This window comes from Gigantopelta aegis, chromosome 15, assembly GCF_016097555.1.
Source record: "Gigantopelta aegis isolate Gae_Host chromosome 15, Gae_host_genome, whole genome shotgun sequence".
Classification (NCBI taxonomy): Eukaryota; Metazoa; Mollusca; class Gastropoda; order Neomphalida; family Peltospiridae; genus Gigantopelta; species Gigantopelta aegis.
The window spans coordinates 39767233-39773908 of NC_054713.1; the positions used below are offsets into that span (position 1 = coordinate 39767233).

The window sequence follows — 6676 nt, forward strand, 5'->3', positions numbered from 1 at the left end:
ATATAGTGTTTTTAAACACAAACGTATTTTGTATAGTACAACCTATATGCCATTCAACAAAAAGCCGTATTTTAAAATGTTTTGAGGTGTTATATAGTATGTCATATCTACTGGACTCTTGAGTCTGTCGAGACTATTTTTGCATACTATTAGTAGTAAACAGAAACGATGTCATGTGGGTTGCAGTCTGCTGTAACTAACACTTCCTGTTAAGTGATGTTTGACCTCGCATTTTAAACTAATAAATCACTGAAACCATTAATAGCTTTTACACTAGAGTCTTGCTTTAAAATATACATTTACAACCCGTGATAGCTCAGTTGGTAGAGCGGAGGACTGTAGAGTTATATACATTGATATCCTTAGGTCACTGGTTCGAATCCGGTTCGCGAGAATTTCTTTTACAATATTCAAGAAGTAAAATATTTCATTTTGATTCGACGGAACAGGACAAATTACGACTTTGATATACTAGTCGTGGAGCACTTGTTGGAATGAGAAAGACACAATAAATCAGTTCGCTAATGGGAGCTCTCTCGCTGGGGGGAGGGGGTTCGGGTGAGCTTCGGTCACCACTGTCTAGACCCAAAACGCCCGGCTGGTGACTCGATTTGGAGTGTGGTCACGACAAGGAAACAAAAGAGACAAGCTGCGATTGCTAAAAGTGTGGACGATGGTGTGAATAAGCGAAGAATGAATGAGAGTGAGAACGTTGGTAAGCTTTAAAATGTTTGAAATGGATTGTATTATGAATTTCTTTTTATTTACAATGTTGTTATTGTCTCTAAATGTTAATAGTTTGAGGGATATTGATAAGTTGAATTCAGTGTTTGCAACTATTAAAACTAGACATGCTAATATTATTTTTCTTCAAGAAACATTTTGGGATGATAATTTTATTCAGAGATATAAGCATTTATTTGATGGAAAAATATTTTAGAATAATTTTCCATATAAAAATAGAAGGGGTGTGGCTATTTTGATATCTAAAGAATGTCCATGTAGTTCTGACACTGAAGGCAGAATTAAAAAAATTAGTGCAAACATTGATAATGATATATATAGTTTTATTAATGTGTATGCGCCAAATAATATTAATGAAAAAGTTCTTTTTTTTTCGAAGAATTAAGTAACTTTATAGATTTAAAAAATACTGTAATGGCTGGATATTTTAATGATATATTTGATCCTTTAGATCTTGGAATTAATAATACTACTTTTAATTTGAAAAGTAGTACTGTATTACAGTATATTCTTAATAATTTTAACATGGTAGTTATTTGGCGTTATAGAAATCCTGTCAAGAGAGAGTTTAGTCAGACACAAATTGTTGAAAATGTCCTAAAACAGTCTAGGATAGATTTCTTTTTACTTTCTAGAAATATTTCACATTTTGTTGTTAATTCATACATATCTTATACCATCTTTAGTGATCATAATTTGGTGTCTCTTAAGTTAGATTTTTTTCGTGTGAAGAGGGGTCAAGGTATCTGGATTTTTAATAATGAGTTATTGAATAATGAACTTTTTTGTAATGCGATTTCTGATGTTACAGATAATGCTTGTGACAGTCCTTTGTTTCAGACAGAGCCTCTTGTATGGTGGGATAATTTAAAATTTCAAATGAAAAAATTTGCAACATATTTTGCTATTGATAAACGTAAATTAGAAAATGAAAATTATTATTTTATTCAAAATGCTTTAAAACGGGAATATTCTAAATTAGCTTTAAATAAACAACATGATTTAACATATTTACACATTTTACAAGAAAAATTAAAGTTAATGGAACAATCTAAATGTAACGGTGCTATTTTAAGATTAAAAGTGCAGTGGAATTTTGAGTTGATAAAAATACAACATTTTTTTCTCAATTTAGAAAAATCAAAACAAGAATCAAATTCAATTAAAGAACTTAATACAATTAATGGATTATCTAGGAAAATAGAAGATATACTTGCACATGCACATAACTTTATTCTAAATTATATACCAAACAAGATATAGATGTAGTTAAAGAAGAAGAAGTTTTAAATTTAATTTTGAATAGAATAACTGAATTTGAAAGTGAAACTTGTGATAACGATATGTCGATTGAAGAATTAACAAAAGCATTGAAGGGTATGAATAGGAATAAATCACCAGGTATGGATGGCCTTACTGCTGAATTTTATCTTAAATTTTGGGAGCAATTAAAATCTATCTTTCTTAAAGTTTTTATGTCATTTCAAAATGAAGAACATTTATTACGTATTATGAAAAAAGGAATTATCAGGGTTGTTTTTTTATAAGAATAAAAGGGATAAAACTAATCTTAAAAACTTTAGGCCAATAAGTCTTTTAAATGTTGATTACAAAATTATAAACAAAGTTCTCGCAGATCGTTTAAAATTAGTTATGTCATTTATTATTTCTCCTGAACAAACGTATTGTGATCCGGGTAGGGATATAGCTGATAATATTATGTCAGTCCGTGATATTATTGATTTTGTAGACATGAATAACCAGGAAGGCGTTTGATAGGATGTCGCATAGTTTTATAGTCAAAGTTTTTAATAAATTTAATTTTGGTAATAAATTTATTTCTTGGATTAAAATACTATATAATGATATTAAAAGTAGTGTTAAAATTAATGGTCATTTAACGCTTTTCTTTCCTGTTACTAGAGGTGTTAGACAGGGACGTCCGATTTCGATGGTGCTGTATGTAATTGTTGCTGAACCTTTAAATAGCTTGTTAAAAAGTCAACAACAAATTAACAGAATAAAATTAAACAATGAATTTAATTCTTTATTATTTCCACATGCTGATGATACTACTATCACTGTACAAGTTGCTCAGTCTGTTGAGGTAGTTTTTCACAATGTCAAATTATTTTTGTGTGCTACGGGTGCAAAAGTAAATATTGAAAAATCAGAAAAAGATTTGTCATTTAACATTCCTGTTGCTGTTAATAAATATTGTGTTAAAATGCTTGGCATTTATTTAGGTCCAAATAAAGCTTTATGCGAAAGATTGAATTGGAAAATAAAAATTTAAACATTTAACTCATTGATTAACATGTGGAAACAAAGAAAACTTACATTAAATGGCAAAGCGACAGTGTGAAATACCTTATTAACTTCTAGATTATAGTATATAATTAGCGCAATTTATGTTCCTAGGTGGGTTGAACAAAATATTCAGAAGGTGTTTTGTAAATTTACGTCGGATGATAAAATACTATTGATAAAATATTCTACTATTATTGGGAATAAAAGTTCAGGTGGGCTTAATATTCAAGATATTTTTCTAAGAAAATTGCTTTACGTATTAAATTATTAAACAAATATTTTAATAATGATTTCCGTTCTGTTTGAAAACATACAATGTCTGAATTTCATGGTAAATACATGAATATGAACTTATCTTTTAATATATTTAATATAGTTTTTGATGAACCTGTTTTGGCTAACATTATCCCTTTTTATGCTGAGGTTTTGTTGGCATGGGACAACATGTCAAAGCGAATATTTCATAATCTATTTATTAATTACAAAAATAAATTATTATGCTTTAATTCTTTTACTGAAAGTGGTATTATAACAGTGGCTGATATTACATATAAATTTGTACCAGGATATGTCTGCAGCAGAGATTGCTGCTGCTTATAAAGCAATTCTAAACCCGCTTCCTGGTGAATGGAAACAGCTTATTGTAAAGAATATTAAAAGTTCATCACAAGTTAAAGATTTGTTTTTGATTAATAATAATGAAACTATAAATGTAAGTAAATTTACTGTTAAATTAATATATTCTATATTGATTTCCCAACATTTTAAAGTACCTTCTTGTTTAGAAAATGGCATGATTCGGGTTTTGTCATAGATTGGAAGCCAGTTTGGAAAATTATACATTATTGTGATAAGACTTCGGAATTTGTTGACTTAGATTTTAAGACAGCACATAACATTATATTCACATATTCTAAATTATTTAAATACGGTAAAGTAGCATCTAGCCAATGCCCTGTTTGTTTTAAACAAGAAGACGATATGTGTCATTTATTGTTGTATTGTGATGAACTTTATGATTTAATATCTATTTTTCATGAAATATGTATTTATATGTTTAAGGATAATAGTTTTTCTTTAGAATTGTTTAATCAATTATTGCTTTTTGGGTGTTATTTCAAAATACAAAAGTGTTCAAATGAATTCATCCATGCTTTGCTCTCAATATATAAAATATCAGTTTTCAAGAGACGTTTAATAGCGGAATCAAGGGGTGTAAATATTAATATTGTTTTTTTTAAGCATTATATGTGTCAGTACTTCTTAATACTTTTAAATCAATATCGCTTTAAAATAGATTTTCTGCATTTATTAATATTTTTTTGAAATAATATTTTTCTTGATCTAAATAATGATGAATTAGTTTTTAAATACCCACTTGAAAACTGATATTATATTTAGTATTTCTCTTTAAAATTTCGCATTATCTTATAAGGTCAATATCCCTCAATTTTCTTTTAATATTTGCGTGTGTTTGTGTGAATGTGTGTGTGTGTTTGTGAGAAATGTGTGAGTGGTTCTATGCGAGAGAATGTGTGTGGATGTGTGTAAGTCTTTTTTATTATTTTTATTTGTAAACTTTATGTACATGTATATGTGCAATATTGAGTTTGACGAATAAAAAGATTTGTAAAAAGCGAAGGTCACTGGTTCGAATCCCGTTCGCGAGAATTTCTTTTACAATATTAAACAAATAAAATGTTTCATTTTGATTCCACGGGATAGGGGGATCTTGACTTTTGATATACCAGTCGTGGAGCACTGGTTGGAACGGGAAATACCAAATAAATTTACCATCTAATGGGAGTCGATGCTAGGAGCCATGACAATTCACTCTGAGTAAATGAATGAATGAACGAATGAAGTTTATTTGTTTAACGACAAATTGATTTGTTAATCATCGGCTATTGGTTGTCAAACATATGGTCATTTTAACACAGTCATAGAGGAATCCCGCTACATTTTTTCCATTAGTAGCAAGGGATCTTTTATATGCACCATCCCACAAACAGGCTAGCACATACGACGGTCTTTGGTATACCAGCCGTGTTGCACTGGGTGGTGAATGAATGAATGAATGAATGTGTAACAACACCCCAGCACAAAAAAATACATCGCCCAGGGTTAGTTAAATGCGTAACATTTTATATAATATGTTTCTTTGTGAAAAAATAATTTCTCGACATCAAGGTATTCCGATGACTCGAGAGATCAGAAGTCGAGATTTCAGAATTTGGTATAAGTAACTATAGATTGTTTTTCAAGAATGTGCAGCGTTCAGGTGAGGGAATCGAAAGCTCAATTTTTTTAGCTTGAACTCTGTAAATACGTTCAACGCTCATGCCCACGAAGCCACACATATACGTTGTGGAATGAACATACAATGTGCACCACGCTTAAATGCCAGCCATCTACTGTTGAGACATTTACAGCCGAATCGATCAGGTTAGGTCCGACGTCTCTCTCTCTCTCTCTCTCTCTCTCTCTCTCTCTCTCTCTCTCTCTCTCTCTCTCTCTCTCTCTCTCTCTCTCTCCCACAACCATATGTTAGACACAAAATGGTCGAATTATAAATGTGCTGAGATCTCGTTCTAGAAACATTCCTTTCCATGATGATTGAGGCAGGTTTTGGTGTAAGATATACTGTACATGTTTTACCAAAACTCTTACTTCGACTAGTCTCTTGGATCTATCGAGATTAATTTGCACGAAAAAAACAACCCCAAAACATGTGCTGTGGGCAGGCTACTGTAACTAACATTTACTGCTATCTGATATCTGACCTCGCACTTTAAACTAATAAATCACTGGACCAATTAAGTTTTTTTACTCAAGAGAATCTCTTTAAAATATACATTTATAACCCGTGATAGAGGACTGTAGAGCTATGGACACTGATATCCTTAGGTCACTGGTTCGAATCCGGTTCGCGGGAAAAGAAATTAAATTTTTAATTTGAAATATTTCAGTTTGATTCAACTGGATAGGACAAATCACGACTGTTGATCTATCAGTCGTGAAGCACTGGTTGAAAGGAGAAAGATAAATGTGTCCACTGATGGGAAATAATTCTATGAGCATTCACAGTTCAGATTAATGCTCTGTCACTATGAATGAATGAATGAACGAACGAACGAACGAACGAACGAACGAACAAACGAACGAACGAATGAATTTGTAACAAACCCAGCATGAAAAATACATGCCCAGGGTTAGTTAAATGCGCCAAAATGTATTTAATAATATTCTTTGTCAAAGAACAATTTCGGGATATCCAGGTATTTCTCTTTGGCATTTAACTGCTCCATTCAAATTCCATAGCACCACCACCACCCCCACCCGCCTGCTACCGATTTGATCGGGCTGCTAGTGCTCCCTTGAACCTGCCAGTGCAGGCGGTCCCTCCTCTCCCCTCCCCTCACCTTTCCTGTCATGGACGTGCGCTACAACTGCTTGTTCTGAATGTGCACGTAAAACCCTATGACATGACATGACGTGGGCAGGCTACTGTAACTAACACGTCCTAGTATCTGACCTCTGACCTCGCACTTTATACTGACAAACTGCCGAACCAATTAATAACTTTTACTGTAGAGTATCACTTTAAAATATACATTTATAA

At 31.8% G+C, this 6676-nt stretch overlaps 1 non-coding gene across 1 annotated transcript; it reads left to right on the forward strand.

Annotated features, from left to right (window-relative positions):
• The first annotated feature begins 305 nt into the window (after positions 1 to 305).
• On the forward strand, positions 306 to 394 carry Trnay-gua. Its single transcript is given in 2 exon segments — positions 306 to 342; positions 359 to 394. It is a non-coding gene; the product is annotated as a tRNA-Tyr (tRNA).
• Positions 395 to 6676: the final 6282 nt, after the last annotated feature.